General features: G+C 41.3%; 1 protein-coding gene across 9 annotated transcripts in view; it reads left to right on the top strand.

Annotated features, from left to right (window-relative positions):
- Positions 1-19,010, top strand: part of Prlr (prolactin receptor) — a 180,204-nt gene that overhangs the window by 22,764 nt on the left and 138,430 nt on the right. For 2 of the 9 annotated variants that reach the window (XM_076551767.1, XM_076551765.1), the window contains exon 1: positions 16,151-16,530. The exons of 6 other annotated variants lie outside the window; for them this stretch is intronic. The gene's annotated coding sequence lies outside the window, so the exon portion shown is untranslated. Of the gene's footprint in view, positions 1-15,833; positions 16,531-19,010 lie in introns of those variants that run through there. One more of the 9 variants, XM_042261427.2, reaches the window with a different exon arrangement.

Genomic DNA, 19,010 nt, shown 5'->3' with positions numbered 1-19,010 from the left:
TATTTTGATCAATCCTCTCAGATCCACACCCCTTCCCTACTTACCTAAGTTTGTATCTACTTTTTTGTTCTAAGCTCATCAATTCCAATTTGTGCTGCTGTTTTATGGGGGGTGGGGCCTCCCACTGAAGCTTGGTCAACCTACCTGAGGACACCCTTAAAGAAAACTGAGCGGGGCTATTAGTCATAATCAAAGAAATGGTATAATTATATTAAACTCTCAAAAGAACAAATGAAATATTTTCAAAATGGAGATTTCACAAACAACTCTGATCTTATGGGTTTGTGATGAAAAATAAATGATAGAAACGTGTCTGAAAGCATGTTGTACCACATGCTTTCTCTAAAACAAAGTAGTACCTTTTTAGGGACAGGGGAAAACACTAACTCTCTATTTCCAGCAGCTATCATTTGCCAATAGTTCCTCAGCTAGAGGTGGGATTTCATGCCCACTTCCACTATCCATGCTGGGATTTTGTCTGGTTTGAGCTTGATCAAGTCATGTGCATGCTGTCACTGGTGTATGCCACTATGAGTTCATATGTGTGCCTGCCCTGCTGTGTTCACAAGTTACTCTTCCCTTGTAACCATCTACTACCTCCAGCTCTTAGCATCTTTCCACCCCTTCTTCTGCAAAGAACTCTGAGCTTTGAGAGGAGGGAGTATGATATAAATGTGCCATTTAGGGCAGAGCATTCCTTGGTCTCTTATTCTCTACATGTTGCCCATTTGGGTGGGTGGGGGGTTCTCTGTGTTAATCATCATCTATTGCAAAAAAAAAGACATCTCTGATAAGGGTTGAGAGATGCACGAATCTATATATAATGGTAGCAATAAGTCATTAGGAGTCGGTTAACACTACGTCGTTCAGCAGAATAATAGTAGTATGTTCTTTCTGAGGGCCTGTGACATGTCTAGCTACAGGTTTGTGGCCTGGATAGAAACAAGGTCAGGTATGGGTTCCATCTCGTGGAGCAGGTATTAAACACAATCAGAGTTTGATCACTCCCATAATATCCATTTTGTTATTTCACAAGTGGGCACATCTTGCTAGGCAGGTCACCACTGTCAGGATTTACGACTGTGGTGACAAACAGGTGACAGTGATTATTACTTTCTCCTCCTGTAGCGTGCATAGCACCTTCTAGTATCGTTAAAGCCAGCCAGGAAGGCTGACGCTTCCAAGGCACTACCTCCTCCATGTTCTATGCCTCAAGTATATGTGTCTATAGTAATAGGATCTTACCGTCATGTTCTAGAGGGGTAACTAAAACCTTAGACAATAGCCTGCAATGTTTTGGGGTCCATGGGACTTCATTGGCCAACAACAGAAGTAACCAACCCATTGCTTGACACCAAGATTCTTTCTTGTCAGCCTCTGATATCTAATAGGGAAGTGTTGCCTGGTTATAGGGTAACTCCATTTAAACATCTTTATATGTGTGTGTACATTTAGGAAGATTCTAAAGTAGTAGGTTTCCATGGGACTTTTTCAAAAGGTCTTTATTGGTAGCTGTCCCTCCTTCCACCCTCTCCTCTACCCTGGCCTCCTCTCCCTACCCCCTTCATTAGCTCACTCCCCCTTCCATTATTTCCCTTTCCCCCTGCATATCACTATGTTCTATAGTCTTCATTTCTTGCTTGTGATGCCTCGAGTATTCCTATTTGGGGACTATTATGAACAAGATTGACTTACTATTCTTGCAGGCTTGTTGCATACGTATCTTCTATTTCACATGGTCATTCAGCAACAGACAGAATTCTGAAGTCACAAGATGCATGTTTAATTCTCAGGTAGCAACCAAACGTTTCAACGTGGTTGTGCCATTTTGCCCACCTACCAGCACTGTTTGAGACTGTCTTTGGCAACATTTGGTATTCTCATCCTTTCATTCAGCTGTGTTAGTAGGGATGCAATACTGACTCCTGGGATTACTGATTCTCTTGTTTGTAAGTATATATTAGCACTAAGCTATTTCTGTCACCCGTTTATGTATCCTCTATTTTGTATCTCATTTATTCCTTGTAGAGGGTACACTATTTTTGTGAGTGTCTGACTCCATTTCCTGTAGCATCAGTTTTACCTCTTACTATCCTACATGAACATACTAAAATGATTCATACTTTTCATATTATTTTCACATTTCATTTTAAGCTACCCTTTGACATATCCCTTTCTCCCCAAGAATACTTTCCCTGCCGTTATTCTATCTCCAAACAGTTACCTGTCCTTTCTCACAGCATTTTCTACTTTGTTGGAAGATGAGAAACACTTTCCTACATTGTCAGATGATGTCTCAGCTCTCTCATTTGTACTTTTTCCACATCTATGCTATTTATTTTTCATGCTTACTCACCCAGGAATGAAAAACCAATCTACTTAGATCCAATATTTGTGAGCATTTATCATGTGCAGTGTGTTCTTGAACCTGCTCAGTGTGTACTAAGCCATAAGTTTACCAGCCCACAGCTGGAGGGCAGAATGACATGTCCTAGTTCAATATTAGTTTCTAAGAGGAATGCCAATGAGGTGGTTTTCTACATTGAGATATGATCTTCTCTTTCTCAACTGCCTATTCTCCTGTACTCAAAATAGAGGACTCAAACATTCGTTGCCTTGGGATTCCTGATGTGTAGGCTCTCGCTCTGCCTTCCCCACCTCCAATCCTTATAGTTTGAATTTGCTAGATGCCTGCCTGCTCAATGTGCCAGTACCCAGTCTCCTAACATTCAAATGCAGTATTTTCTAAAGGTTATCATTTTATGTTGGTCTAGGATGGATTCTCTGCTTGAAGTGAGCCTTATTAATCAACAGGATAGCTAGACACCATGCTTTGATTTGGAGAAATCAAGTTTCTGGCTATGAACTGACTGTGGAGTTTGGGTATGGTCTGTAATTTTTCTTCTCCCTCCTCCCTAGTCTGTGTCTTGTAAGGTAGTCAAAAATAGGAACTTTATTCCAGAAACCTAATAAATGTCTTCTTAGATCTTTCCCAGTTTCAGTATCTTTATTGTTCCACATATTTCTCCCATGAATCTTGGATAAACTCCTCATTAAAACAAGTCTAAGTTTTTGCATGAGCAATGACCGTGATACTTCATATACACAAATACATACATAATGACCTCTCAGGTTTTATCATTTTGATGTACTGTGGGGCATTTCCTTGACTAGTTGTTGGTATGGTAGCACCCAACCCTTTGTGGGCAGTGCCATCCCTGGATTGGTCCTGGGTTTTATAAAGCAGACTGAGAAACCCACAAGAGCAAGCCAGTCAGCAGCTTTCCTTCAGCTTCTGCTTCAGTTCCTACTTCCAAGTTCCCAAGTCTCCCCCTGCCTTGACTTCCCTTCATGGTTGGCTGTGATCAGGATGTATAAGTCCAATAAACCCTGGCTTCTTCAAGTCACTCTTGGTCATATTGTTTAATACAGCAATAGAAAGCAAACTAGAATATGCATTTTATTCTCCATCTCTTGAACTTATGTGCTTTCTGTCTTCCAGGGAAGGTTTTATTCTGATTGCACATTTTCATGATTGTAATAAGATTATTACTGTGAGGGTCTTTGAAGAGCACCACCAAATAGCCCAAGTATTAAAGATGGGTCTTTGGTATATCTCTTAGAGTACCCTGAAAGTAAACCCTATTCCTTATGCTGTAGGAACTCCTAAAGCCTGCTTTCCCAGGAAAGAGACCCAGGTCATCATGAGATTTAAAACATAGTTAGATGCATGTCCTCTCACCTAACTGTGTATTACTCATAGTTCAGGATAGTACAGGATACATGTGAGTTAGTTAATAAAGTCAAAGTATGATCTTGTGTTGGTGGGGGTTGTATAGATTTCACACCCTCAGCCTTTCAAATACACATTCCCTTTGGTAACATTGGAACATTGCAGTAGTTTCTAAGAAATGAATATAAGCTTCCCTCATGATGATTTTTTTCCTTATCACTATTACTAAATATTAGCACAGTGTTGTTCCCTTTGGTGATGGCTATGACCCTCAAAAAAGAAATCAATTTGATTTCTCAATCTTGACTTGCAACATCAAGGATACCAAACAAAGATAAAGAATTGAGAGGAAAAAGCTCAACTATGTTCCAAAAGAATTTAGTATAACAAAGTTGCGCTATTGATAAATGCTCAAAATCCCCAAGAAGAAATAAGGAGCATTATTATCAGGAAACCATAATAGAAAAGTTAGTCCCACAAGCACTTGCTTGTTTACAGGATTCTTTTCTCTCTTCATATCAATGTTTGATAAAACACTAGCAAAGATGTGTTAGGCTAGCACACAGTCTGTATTAAAGCCTCTAACCACTGGCCTTTCAGTTTATAGATTTCTATTCTATGCTTTTCCCCACTACAGATAGATAGAAGAATGTTGAGTCCAAAATGCTGTCACAACAGAACAGAATCTATCTCGGTATAGTGTTATCAGACACCACATGGTGATGATTCAACCTATCTTTTTCCTGGCCATAAAAGAGAACTTGTGTAATCTCAGTTCCTCATCTCTTTTCTTCCATCTGAATGGATTTTGTTAATTACATACTCAGTAATATGTATTAATGAATAAGACAACTGCACCTCTGGCATAATCCAATATTAAATTTTACCTAAGAAATTTGTTGTTACAGAATGTTGCTAAGCTCTCAAACTTTCTCATGTGAGATACTCCACCCAGTTCTGTATAGCCTCTAGAAAAAGACAGTGTAGTCTCTCTAAATGAGTTATGCTTACACAAGGGAGAATTTGAGGCACCATATCCATAAAGTAGTCTTGTCACTGATGTTCCATTCAAAGCTAGATGAAAGAAATGATCAGCTCAGACCCCTTCTCCTCCCAGATGCCCTTTGGGAATGGTATCTCCCTAGGACACAGCTGAAATTGCCATGGAGTTACAACATGTTTTCAAAATGAGTCCAACAATAGGGTCACTATGCAGGATGTCCTATTTCATTGGCAGAAGGCAGATGCTCCATTAACAGAGGAATTTCTATTGACATTTTCAGGGACATACAAAATAATTGCCACTTGAATTTTTTTCTCGACTTTCAAAGGAGTGTAGGAATTAGGTCTAAGAATCTACTGCATATAGGACTTCAGTGAGGGTGTCACTGTGACTTGATATTATTGATTCACCTTCAGAGGGAGGCTCACGTGTATTTTTTCTGAAGCATAAAGCAGACATGCTCAGTGTTCTTACAAGATCTAGTGAAAATAAACTCATTGAATTTCTCAATCATTTGTAAACAGCTGCTACCTGCCCACTCTGTTTTGGACACCCTACTCGGCACCAGCATACAAAAAGTGGCCACTGTCCACCCTCAGTATATCACAGTCTAGTGGAAGAAGCAGGTGTGTTGCAGCCATCGGCAGAAGAGATGCAGTTATAATCAGACTGGAAGAAGATAAGAAGGGAATTCAGTGGGAGGGAAGAGAACACACAAACTTACAGGGTTTCTCATGTCCCTGACATTTTGAGCAGTTAGTTGCAAAGAGCCTGGTGGGCAGAGCACATAGAAAATCAAGGATGGCAGAAAATGTAGCTCAGAATCAGTTGCAGTGAGTCCATAAGGCCGTGGTCAGTACTCTGGGGTCTGTGATTCAGCAACGTCAGTCAGCAGAGAACTTTCTCCTAGATCCCTTGATTCAAAAGTCATAGTTTTCTCATTTGTTAAAATATAATGGACTCCAGTAGGCCACTGGCTTCCAACAAAGGTCTCTCAGTAGAAATAAAATGCATAAATTACCTCCAAGAAGCAATCAGTAGGTTCTCGTGTGATCTCCATCTTACAGGTGAAAAAGCTAAAGCAAAGATGTGTCAATCCAGACACTCTTATGAACTGAGTTGGGTGACCCCATACAATAAGACTTCAGGAGGCTGCTCCTCTACCTACAGACTTTACCTTTGATCCAGAAGTGTTTACACAGGTGTCTGTGTGAAGAAAGCCTGCCTTCTGGAATAGGCCTAGTAAATTGCCAAACTTCAGGTTGTGAGAACAAGAAAAACAGGGAACTCATCCCATTCATACATCCAAATGTCTTGCTCTTTACCTGTTTGTGACTGTGTTTCTTACATTTTTGTTTTGTTTGCTTGTCTGTTTCTTTGGTGTGTGTGTGTGTGTGTGTGTGTGTGTGTGTGTGTGTGTGTGTGTGTGTGTGTGGTATATGTGTACATATGTGCATTTCAGTAAAGAGGCTAGAGGAAAATAGCAAATACCTTCCTGTTTTGCTCTCTGCCTTATTCTCTTGAGACAAGTGTAGACAAACTTTCTCGTTGGAACCGCCAGCTTACAAACAATGACACAGAGACTTAATTAAGAGAGCTTGGCCATAGCTTAGGCTTGTTCCACTAGCTCTTATAACTTTATAATGATAACCCATATCTTTTAATCTATTTTTTTTTACATGGCTCAGTTACCTTTACTCTGCACTGTCCATCCTGCTTCCTCTCCATCTGGCTGGTGACTCTGCCTTCCTTCTTCCCAGAAGTCCCTGCTATACCTCCTGCCTAGCTATTGGCCATTTAGCTTTTTATTAAACCAGTCACAGTGACACATCTTCATACAGTTTAAAAGAATATTCCACAACAGACAGACTCTCTCAGGGTACCTGAAGCTCGTGGTCTTGGATAGGCTGGCTGACTAGTGTACTCCCTGGACTGTCTCTCAGTGTTGGTCTTACAGGCACCTTCAGCCATGCTTGGATTGTACATAGGTGTGGGGACTTGAACTCGGGGTTTCATGCTTGCACAGCAAATACTATTAGCCACTGAGTTGTCTTCCCAACCCTCATTCATAACTATCTGATATCTAACAGCTAAAATAAAACAGCTTCAGCCTGTATGTAAAATATTTTTAAAAGATCATCAAAGAAAATCCATAGATTTGAGAGAGACCTCTGAGATGCTCCAGGGGCTGCATTTGTATTTATGCTCCCAAACATTAAAAGTTAAATTCTATAAATCTAAAAGTGACATGCCTAAAAAGTTTTCATTGTTTTAATTTTATTTAAATTATCATGTATAAAATGGAAAAGATACTGGGTTGTAGGATGAAATCAAATCAATTCAAACAGGTTCTGGACATGCTTCATTATATTCATTGATACTCTATAAGTCTTGGGTATATCTTCTTGTTTATGCAACCAAAGGGTTAGGGTATAATTTCCCTTAGACATGCAAATGTTAAGTTTACTCTTACAACTTAATTCAAATATTGTGGTTTTTCAAGCTACCTACTATTTGCAATGTCTAGAGTATTCAAACTGCTTATTATAAATAAAATTTGTTAGAAGTTTAACACTGAAAATGGTTGGGATGGGGAGAAATGACTCCAATGTTGAGAACCAGAAGAGCAGAGATTGGCACAACAACAGAAATCTAGCAGCATTACAAAAATAATTAATAAACCATAACTACTATCCAAGGTGATTGCCTTCCATTTTCCCAGAATCACTAAAGCAGAATGATTTGGAACAGTTAGGAGAGTGTGGTGCTAAAAATAGACTAGACTATATGAGGCTGCTCCAGAATGGCCGTGAAGTTTCTTCCAGGTCTAAAGCATGGCAGGCAGTGGGAAGCATAATGATGTTATTATTTCCTATTCACTCACTCACTCATTCTATAGGGAGAGGGATGTTCAGTGCACTCTGAAGAAGTAATTGTCATCTTCGCGTTCAGTTTCGTGTCTTCAGAGTTTTGATATATATTGAATATATGAGGAATGATAGGGCAAACAAGATTAACAGCATGTCATCCATCCCACCCTGTTTACAAAGTAGAATAGGCTTTCCAGTGAACAAATGAAAAATCTCTATGATCATGTTCTATGTAAAAAAAAAATGGGGTCCAGGGTCTCTCCACATATTTCCTGTCCCTGGTACTGGCTGGCTATGGCCCTTTTGAAGGTCTTTCTTTCCATATATGAACATTTGGTTCCATTTTAATTAAAATAAAAAGCCAGTATTAAGCAGGCCATCATGCAATATATGACCTTCTACAGGAAAACTCCATCCCTTGTTTTGTTACTCTAAAATGCATTCCTCTTATTCCAAGAACCTCTTCCCTCACATATAGTTCATAGTCAAGAAGCATGTTAAAGCAAGTAGTTATATGAGGAAGTTCCAAGTCTCTTAGGTCACAGCAAACTAAAGCTCTGTACAGCTTATATTTGATGAGGCAACTACTGGTAAAGTGTCTCAATAGCAGGACAAGCTCCAGATAATGTGATGCCACCAACACTAATATGATAGAAGTAACAAGATAAATACAGGTGGATGATGAGGAATGCCTTCACTCCATACATCAATTCCTGCCTTGAGTCAAATGACAATCTCTCCAAAACATTTGCAAAATGAGTCTTGATCTTGTTGCCCAAGGGGAGAAGCTCTGTAATGTGTGGTAACTGCTAAACTGTATGGAGAGATGTTTGGTTCTTACTGCAATGTCAGGAAGCAAGATTATAGCTCTCCTAGACACTGTTAGAATGCCCTAAAGAAGAATCTGAGCTCCCTACTTGACTAGTTGTAACTGAGAAATTCATATCTTTCTGATCTTTGGCTTTCCTTGTAGATTTGACTCAAGGGACAATTACATTATTTCTCAGTTGAGTGACTTTGTGAGAGACTTGAGCATGTCCTCCTACGTCAACAATTTCCCAAAGAACTGTCTTCTTAGGGTTACAAATGTTCCCAAACCATCTTGGTACACACTAAATCAAATAAACCCATTCACCAGGACCTGTCTGTTCTGCAAATCAAGCCAGGGCCTTATCGCTTTGCATAAAGCCTCATTTGTGGTACTCATCAGTCTTTCTTTTGACTTAGACAGAAGCACATCTATTCCCTTTTCCTTTCAATACCAAGATGCCCCAATAGAATTGCCTATGCCATCTTGATATGAATTTCATCTCTTTCCAAGGATGATGGTACACACCCATAATTCTTGTGTTCAGGAAGCGGAGGAAGGAATGTCACAAGATCATAGCCAATCTGGACTGTATAAAAAGACCTTGTCTCAAACTAATAATAATAATAAAATAATAATCCCAACATTTTTTCTTGTTCAGCTAATTATCACTCCCCAACAGGTTCATTTCATTCCCTTAGGGTCATTAGAATGCTTGTTCAGCCCAGATAGTATCACGGAAGTGAAGAGTTGAGCTCATAGCTTTCTGTACTTTATGCAGCTTTGCTGAAACATATAACATGGATGGAAAGCTTCAGCCATACTTGTAAGATGGAAATCTCTTTAGCAAAACATCTCCTTGTCAAGGCACAGAAGTAAAGGTTTCCAGTGTGAGATTTTTAATTTTTTTTTTATTTTTATTTATTTATTTATTTATTTTGCTTACACCTATACACACACAGCCTCTTTGGGATAAATTCTAGGGGTGTCTTCATTTATTCCATTCTCATGGTAACTCTGGGAGGTAAATGCTACTATGAGCTTCATTTTTCCAAGATGAGGCATTTGAAGTAAAACAATAAAGTGATGTGGGCAATGTCACATGGCTGCACAGTGAAAAACTGGAGCTTGGTTCTGGCATTCCAAGAGATGCCATGGTCGGTGCCCCCCTAACCATTGGCTTACCAGTTCCATGAAGGGAGGAGCTCAAGTCTGCAAGGGAATTCCAACTAAGGTAAAAGCAGTGTTACTTACTAAGTTCTTGATATTTTCTATATCCTAGATACCATCTTTTCTAATAGCTTTCTATGCATTATCATTAATTTGAATGTTGTTTTTATTATGCCAATTTAAAGGAAAAAATAGTAATCAGTGCACCTAAGTGATGCTACAAATTATACAGCTTGAAAGAGTATAATGTGTGGTGGTATTGTGTTCCCCGAATTATTGTGCACCCTAATAAACTTATCTGGGGTCAGAGACAGAACAGCCACAATATTAAACATAGAGGATAGGCAGTGGTAGCACATGCCTTTAATCCTAGCATTCCAGAGGCAGAAATCCATGTGTTCAAGGATACAGCCAAGCATGGTGACTCACGCCTTTAATTCCAGAAAATGAGCCTTTAATCCCAGAGAGTGAGGCAGAAAGCAGAACGATATATATAAGGCGTGGAGACCAGAAACTAGAAGCATTTGGCCTGATTAAGCATTCAGGCTTTTGAGCAGTAATTCAGCTGAGACCCATTCTGGATGAGGACTCAGAAGCCTCCAGTCTGAGGAAACAAGACCAGCTGAGGATCTGGCGAGGTGAGGTAGCTGTGGCTTGTTCTGGCTCTCTGATCTTCCAGTGTTCACTCCAATAACTGGCCTCAGGTTTGATTTTATTAATAAGAACTTTTAAGATTCATGCTACAACAATGACTTGGTAATTCATATACAAATCTGAGTGTAAATCTATAGAATTTTGTTAGGGCCATGCAGTTAAAACTGGGGTTGAGGGAGTAAACCTTTATGAATGAAGTCCTATGCAAGAATGAAAATCTGCACAAATCTGTTTTAAATTTACATGCACGGTCCTGGGAAACTCTCTTCAGCTTTGCACTACTGGCTTCTTATAAAACTGTTTCTGTTCTTTTTGGTCTGATATCTTACAGGGGCTAGCCCAGTCAGACTGGCTATGCCTAGGATCTCTCTAAATTCAAAAGCATGCTACAGAAGCATGGTGCTGTTGTTAGCATTAATACTAAAACTGCTTTCCTAGTGTTCTAACAACCTCGAATCTATGCCCCAAAACTCTGCGTCTCATACAGTGTCCCCAGCTACCAGCCCAGTGTACTTAAGAAAAGCTTTATTATCAGAGAAAACATCTCTAATATGGTATAATTTCCTTGTAGTATAACAACTAATTTCGGCGGGGGGGGGGGGGGGGGGGGCGGGACTGAAAAGTTTGCTTGGCATTTAAGAAGACTTGCTGCTCTTTCAGAGGACCCAGAGGACCCAGGTTCATTTCTCACCACCCACATCAGGTGGTTCACAACCTCTTTAATTCCACCTTCAGGGTATCCTGTGCTCTTTTTCTAGCCTTGCTGAGTACCCACATGGACATGACAGGTACAGACACCTACGCTCACACGTACTGGTTTTAATGAGAATGGCCCCCATAGGCTCACATGTTTGAATGCTTTGTCCCTGTTAGTGGAACTGTTTAAGGAAGATTAAGTGATGCGGCCTTATTGGAGGAGGTGTGGCCATGTTGGAGGATGTGTGTCACTGTGGTTTTGAGATTTTAAAAGCCTGTGCTGGGCCCAATCTCAGTCTTTCTGACTCCTGTCTGAGGATCCTTCTCGCTACTGCTCCAGCACTGTGCCCCCCTCCCTGCCTGCTACCAATCTTCCCATCATGGTGCTCTTGGTTGGACTAACCCTCTGAAACTGGAAGCAAGCCCCCAACTACATTTTTCTTCTTATAAGTTGCCTTGGCCATGGTGTTTCATCAGAGCGATAGAACAGTAACTAAGACATCACCCATACACATAGATAAAAGTAAATACCTCATAAGTAAGCCAACAATGATGGTGCATGCCTATAATTTCAGGTGGAGGCAGAGAGATCACAAGTTTGAGGCCACCATGGGTTATATAGAAACATTCTCTCCTGAAAAAGAAAAGGAGAAAAAGGAAGGAAGGAAGGAAGGAAGGAAGGAAGGAAGGAAGGAAGGAAGGAAGGAAGGAAGGAAGGAAGGAAGGAAGGAAGGAAGGAATCTATGGTCATGAACATCGTGGAACGCTCTACTTGTCACGTGCCTCCTTGTTATTAGATATATTGTACAATGGTGTTAAAGACGTTCTTGAAAAGCCCTACGATGGTCCTATGAGACATTTTTAATCCCCTGCTTTACAAGAACAGAGCATGGTGCTCTGGTAGACATGCCTAGGCCTTGGGGCAAGTAGGGTCCCACTGGCCTCCCTGTTGCTCCATCATCCATCCTTGTTGCCTACTCAAGCCAGTTTGAGGTGCAACCCCTTGTCCAGAGCCAGCTTTATCTTGTCTGCCATGGCTTGGCAGACCTTGGCTGTCCAAAAAAAAAAAAAAAAAAAAAAAAATCTTGTTTTCTAAAATTCACATGTATGTTTGGCTAAAATGTGACAACCCCAATACTCATTTTCTCTACAAATTTTAAAGCCATTGTTCCTTTGGTATTTATTTATTCTTGTGTATGTCTCTGTTTATAACAATAGTCACCACTTTTCTGTTAACTTTGAGGCTTTGGAGTGTGGTGATATTGTGTTCCCCAAAATATTGTGTACCTTAATAAACTTATCTTGGGTCAGAGAACAGAAAAGCCACTAGTTAGGCAGTGATAGCACACACCTTTAATCCTAGCATTCCAGAGATAGAAATCCCTCTGGATCTCTGTGAGTTCAAGGCCACATTGGAAAAAGCCAAGCATGTGACACACGCCTTTAATCCCAGAAAGCCAGCCTTTAATCCTAGGGAGTGATGATAGAAAGCAGAAAGGTATATAAGGCGTGAGGACCAGAAACTAGAAGCATTTGGCTGGTTAAGCATTTGGCTGCTTAAGCATGTGGCTGGTTAAGCTTCAGGCTTTCCAGCAGCAGTTCAGCTGAGAGTCATTGGGATGAGGACACAGAAGCTTCCAGTCTGAGGAAACAAGACCAGCTGAGAAAGTTGACCAGGTGAGGTTAGCTGTGGCTTATTCTGTCTCTCTGATCTACCAGCATGGACCCCAATAACTCACCTTGGGTTTGATTTTATTAATAAGAACTTTTAAGATTCCTGCTACATTGGGGTGTGAATTTGTGATCTATTGGGATTGGAGGAGCAGCAATGTGCTGTAGGGATTGAAAAACACAAAATATTAGTTTTTAGTCTCTGTAGTGCATTTGTAATTGCTCTATTTGGAGATTTCAAGATAGGTGATATGTTTATTGTGCTATCACATACTAACTATATTTTAGAAAACTATAAAGAGTGAAACACAAAACAAGAGAGTATATTTCCTTGCTTTTGAAGGCAAGTTTTATTAAAAAACACTTTTATTTCCCCTAAATATCCTCTTTTTTAAGGTTAATTTGTGGCTATCAAGTGGTACCTTGAAAATGTTTCTATCCTAACCACAGGAGATAATGAGGGTCATTCTTATTCCCAGATGGTTGGCACCACAAAGTAGAACATCACAGCTGTTCCTCTCAAGAAACAACAATTGACTTTCAACCAAATGTTTTATCTATTTCACAATCATAACCACTTTCGCACACTTATCTGAAACTGAAAATGGCCACCAATTTTACACCGCCTGGATGGGGCAAGGGACAGTCAACACACACTCCACCTTCAGGCAGCTGCTGTTTTATTCTCTAGCATTTCCTTATGCTCAAGGAAGGCCATTGCCTTGGGGTTTGGATAAGCCTCACCTAACCTCTTACAGTGGTGGATGAGCAGCTTAGAGCCCCATTTCTATGTATTTCCCATTGCCTTTCTCTTTCTCAGAGCAAGAACTGCCTACTGAGCTGTCCCTGTGGCTGTCTCTGGAGGGGCTGAAGCCTGGCCTGTCAGGAGAATCAGTGACGGGGGCAGAAGGCCACCGTTCAGCTCCCCTGAACTTAGCAGTTACCGGTGTGTTGTCAGGGAGGAGTGCCTGGCTCGTATAGATGATCAGCTGGCTGTGGGAAAGTCTCAAGTTTCTTGTCATCTGCAGATCACTGGACTTCATAAAGCATGTCTAGAGGATGTCTTGAGACAGGCACCTGAGACACACAGTGCAGCAAATGTATCTCAGAAGACCTAGTTTATGATATAAACCAGGGAGGCTTCTAGACTGTGGTGGTCCACAAAAAGGTCAAGGAAGGGAGGGAAAGGGGAATAAGGATCAAGTGGAATGGAATTTAATGGAAACAAAAAAGGAAACCCAAAGATACTCCTTTCAGCAGACAAAATATTTTCTGTTTGGAGGTCTGATATCTCCTCCTTAACCACACATAACAATAAATCTATTAAGTGGTCCGTTGACTAAATAGCAGTGATAAGGTGAATAGGACCATAAATTTATGGTCTCACATCTGAAGAAAGAGAGACGATTCTGGAAGAAGAGTCTTCTAAGCCGAAAGCTGTTGCAGATGTCCACCTCTTGTCCAAGCCAAGGAAAACCATCATGGCTGTCAGCTACACAGAGGAACTTGGAACAGGGGCAGTGTTCCGTGGCGTCAAGGGCACCATATAACACAGCGTCCTGTTTGTTTACTTTGGCAAGCACAAGATGACTTTACTAAATGATATCGAAAAATGCTCAAGGTCAGCTCTCTTAGAGTCAGAAAAGAGCATCTTCCTGGGGCGGGGAGGGTTAGAGGGGGCATTGTATCTCTTTCTGCTCAGTCCTTCATTCAAGGAATGAAGCTCTTCAAGAGATCTGGCTTCAGCTGCAGCAATAACAACTGGCTAACAGAAAACAAGGCTACTGTTCCATCATTAGTACATCAGAAGAGGGGTCAAAGGGCATCGTAAAGGGGCTGGAAAGTGGGCTAAATAGAGAAGCAGCCCCATTGGCTTCTACAGTATGGACATACAGTAGGAGCAGGCTTTCCCTCTAAGCAACATGACTGATGCCCCTTAAGCTTCCCGGGTTTGCTGCTCAAGCCATTGTTTGTCCTAGGAATGCCCTCAACCAGTGCCCCAGGTCCAAAGTGGCAAACCTAAGTGGGAAGGAACCCCTTGCTCTGTTGGAGCTGTGCTCCAGTCTGCAGACTTACTAAGTCATGTGCTCTAGGTGACTGGGCTCGGGGCAAGCTTCCCCAAGAGAACGAGCCTCAGCCTCAGGCCTCCCGTACAGGTATGCCAAGTTGGCTGACTGGCTAATCTTCAGCTCTCTCCCAGATTGGACCCTTAGGTGCTTCTCTCCAGGGCTAAGCAGGTGGGAGCAGGAGACTGGACTGAATGATTGAAGAAGTGAGAGGGACATTTAGCTGAGTCAGTTATTCACCTAATTAAAGGCTCATTTCCAGATAAAAGCAATTGGGCCAATCTGGAAAGCGGCTCCAAAGAGATGACTTGACCATGTCATTAATATTTAGTGATAGGAAAAGAAAACAAACAAACAAAAACTCAAAAAAACCAAAGATTATAATTTCAAATGCTTCCAATGAGCCTGCACATCTCGGGTACCCAGGCAGGACCAGCCTCACTTCCTCACCTACTTGTGACTTTTGACTGCTCATCGTGGTGTCCATCCTTAGACAAGTGACTCACATTGGATTAAAATAAAATAAAACAAGACATCAAGGTCAGAGGCAAGTGGTTTCCAAGACCTACACCTCTGCATCCTTTAAATGGACATGTGTCTCCCTACTTTATGTTAAAATCTTAAGTCATGATATCGTGTCATGATATAGAAGACTGATTAAGTGATATAAGTGATTTTTTTGAGAGTGGGACTAATGTCCTCATAAAAGGGGTCTAGAAACTTCTTTTCTCTCTGCCTCCAAAGGACACAAAAAGCCAGTAGATGGCAACCTAGCAGAGAACCCCAGGGATTGCTTCTGCTAGAAATGGTTCAGGCCCTACATTAGCTCGCTGAAACCAGCCTACTCCCTGCCCTATATCTGCTTGCCTTCTCATCCTCAGGTAGAAACAAATGTTTTCTCCCGTGTGTGACTCCTCTGTCACCAGGCAAAACATGCCATGGTCAAACCAGTTTCACATTTCAATGCAATTTTGTAATAGCTTTCAATTAGGGTAAGCCATGAGAGACACAAAAAAAAAAAAAAAAAAAAAAAAGAAAGAAAGAAAGAACAAGATTTCTCTCAAATACTGCTGAAAATAGCACCTTTTGGATGGCCATAAACAGTCAAAACATATTGGGCATTTATATTTTGGTTAGCAAAACTCACATGAGTTCTTTCTTGTGTTTCTCTCAAGAACCCAGTGGGGTTGTTTAGACACTCAAAACCTACCTGTCTACCTCAGAATTGTGAAGCTTGAGAATGCCTTGACATCCTCTCACGGAAGAAGTGGTAGAAGCAAAGCTTCTGTCCTTCACACTGCCATCTCTACACTCAGCCTGGCTCCGTCGTGATAACCCTCAAGGTGACTAGAGGAAAAGGAGGGGCTGGTGACCTCCAGGGAAAGAGTTTGTCCCAAGCAGCTTGAGGGCGCTTATTATGATGTGCAGCTGTTCACTCTCGGTGCTTATTCAGCGCCTACCAAAGCCAAGCCTCACACCGGGTGCTGGAGAGACGAAGAACAGCACACTGTTCAAAGCCTGGAGACCGGTGAGCCTAGAAGACCTCCACCAGTGAGGGTTGTCTGCTCAGGGAAGATGAAGGTGTCCGTTGGTCCCGCTTAGTCTCCTGGGGCAGTGGGGAAAGGAAGGGACACGACTTCCCTTGCTGACTTCTCTGATGCAAGAAAGAAGTGCTATGTGAGAAGTTGGGGGTGCGTGGAATTGCTTCTGCCCAAGGAAGCTAGCTAGGCTTTGGAGACTTGCTTCTGGAATCCAAACTGGCCTGAAAGATCACAGAACGTGACTCTTACAGAACCCTCGTCCTCTGTGTGTGTCTGGGCAGGCAGATGGCACCTGCATAAGATCCGACAGGAAAACAGGTCTGTTTTTTGTTTGTTTTGTTTTTTTGTTGTTGTTTTTTAAATCTTTTTCATGTTCTGTTTCCCTTTGGCTTCTTTCCTTTTCTTTCCATATCACTGCCACTTCTCTACCTGGAAAACCTAGTCACTCCTCCTTGCTGACAGGATTGAACAAAACTTCTCAGCTTGTGTTTCCATGGAGTCCGGGTTCATGGTAGGCCTGCTGAATATGGTAGTGGAATGACGTGCTCTCTTGGTCTTTATTTATCAGAGCCTATGATTCATAGGACCTAGTGGATTACTTTTCCGAGAAACTTTTTATTTTTTTTTTCAGTTAGCCTACAAAATATGGCAGAATGACCTTCTCGTATCTATACATATGGTCATTTTACTTTGCTTAAATTGACCCCATTAGTCTCTCTTGTCCCCCTTCAGTCTTCCTGCTAATCTTCCTCCTCACAAGCAATTTTCCTTCTGTTTCCATGTTGTACATATGTACACACACACATACACACACACACACACACACACACACACACAAAACACATGTATAAATCTAGATTGCACATGACAGACAACTCAGTATTTTTCGGACACAGACCCCTTTTACTCTTGGGCCAAGTGTTCTTTATTTATTGGGGGAAAGGAGACACGCATGCACCAGCATGTGCATGTGAAGTTCAGATGCCCACTTTCCAGAGTTAGGTCTCTCCTGCCACCTTGTGGGATCCAGGAATCAAACCCAGGTCATCAAGCCTATGCCAAGGGCCTCTACCCACTGAGCCATCTCACCAGCCCTACTCTTTTTTTTTTTTCTTGATTCTGTGTATAAGAAAAAAAAAGCATTTCTCTTTGTAGATCTGGCTTATTTGGTTCATTTATCTTTCTAGTTCCATCTGCTTTCCTGAAAGTGACACTTCATCCTTTACACTTGACTACAACTCTGCTATGTCTAGGGACCACATTTGCTTTATCCAGTCATCTGCTGATAGACACCCATGCTGGCCCTGTATCTTTCCTACTGTAAACAGTGCTACAATGAACATGGATGTGCAGGTTACCTGTCTGATGTGCTACCTTCGGGTTCCTTAGGCATATACCTAGGAATGGCACAGTTGAATCATATGGCCATTCTATTTTTTTGTTTGTTTGTTTTTGATGAACCTCCATGCTGACTTCTATATGGCTACACTGGTATACATTTCCATCAGTAGAGCATAAACATCTCTTTCCTCACACATCTGCTCCAGCGTTTATTGTTTTGGGTTTGTTTTCAGCCATTGTGTATGGGGTGGGATGGAATCTCAATTCTGTTTGTTGTTGTTCTGTTGGTTGGTTGGTTGGTTGGTCTGTTGTTTTGAGACAGGATCTTATTCTGTAGCCCAGATGGCTTAGTTCTCAATGTGTAGACTATAGACCAGGCTGGCTTCACACTCTCACTGACTTTTCTGCTTGTTCCTGATTGTGGCGATCACACATGCATGCCAGCCTATCTGGCTTCCATGCAGCTTTTTGGAGTTTTTTAAGATTAATTTGGTTTTGTGTGTGTGTTTGCCTAGATGTATGTATATACTTGTGCCACCCGTGTGCCTGACACTTGCACAGGTCAGAGGGTGTCAGGTCTCCTGGAACTGGAGTTACAGATGGCTGGGAACCACCATGTGGATGCTGAAAACTAAACCTGACTCTTCTGTAACAGCATGTCTGCTCATGGCTGAAAGCCATCTCTCAAGCCCCAGTATAGTTTTAATTTATATTCTCCTTATCGCTAAGGATGTTGAACAGTTTTGTTATATATTCATTGGCTATTTTACTTCTTTTGAGAACTTTCTTTGTACTTCATTTGTCCATTCATTGATTGAGTAATTTGAAGAAGGTTGTTAAAATTTTTTGAATTCTTTATATATTCTGGATGTATAAAGATTTGTAATTGGTAAGGGCTTTTGGCCCGAAGATCCTGAAAATCAACACTTCCCCTCAAGATTCACTTTCATTTTTTTGCTTAAAGCTTGTTAAAAAAAAAAAAAAAAAAACAACTAAGACCTTTCCTCCCTCCTCTAGTACCAAACTCAGCAGACACATGTGAGCAAGCTCTTGCTGGACCACAAGCTCGAGTCCAGGGAACTCTCTGAAACAAAATGTTTCCTCGTGTTTTCCATCAATAGATGGTTTTGTGTTCCCTGTCCCCATAAGTGAGTGCTGATAACAATCCTCCATACCTTCATATGCAAGTCAATCATTAACAATGGGCTGTACTTTACACTGGGTTAGAAAGAATGGAACACTAGAGCTACAGATCTCCTTTCTTGGTGTAGGAAGTGCAGAGGAGAGTGTCCCTTGTCTGTAAGCCTCATGGCCAATATGTAGCAGACAACAGATAGCAGTCGTATATGTAGGGGAGGTGACAGATCAGAAGAGGATCACAGGTAAGGAATGGGGGGGGGGCTCGTTTTCTGTATCTCTATCCATTCTGATTCTTTCTTCTCGCCTTTCCAATCAGG

Source organism: Peromyscus maniculatus, chromosome 15 (assembly GCF_049852395.1).
Source record: "Peromyscus maniculatus bairdii isolate BWxNUB_F1_BW_parent chromosome 15, HU_Pman_BW_mat_3.1, whole genome shotgun sequence".
NCBI lineage: Eukaryota > Metazoa > Chordata > Mammalia > Rodentia > Cricetidae > Peromyscus > Peromyscus maniculatus.
This window is presented reverse-complemented; position numbering and strand designations above follow the sequence as displayed.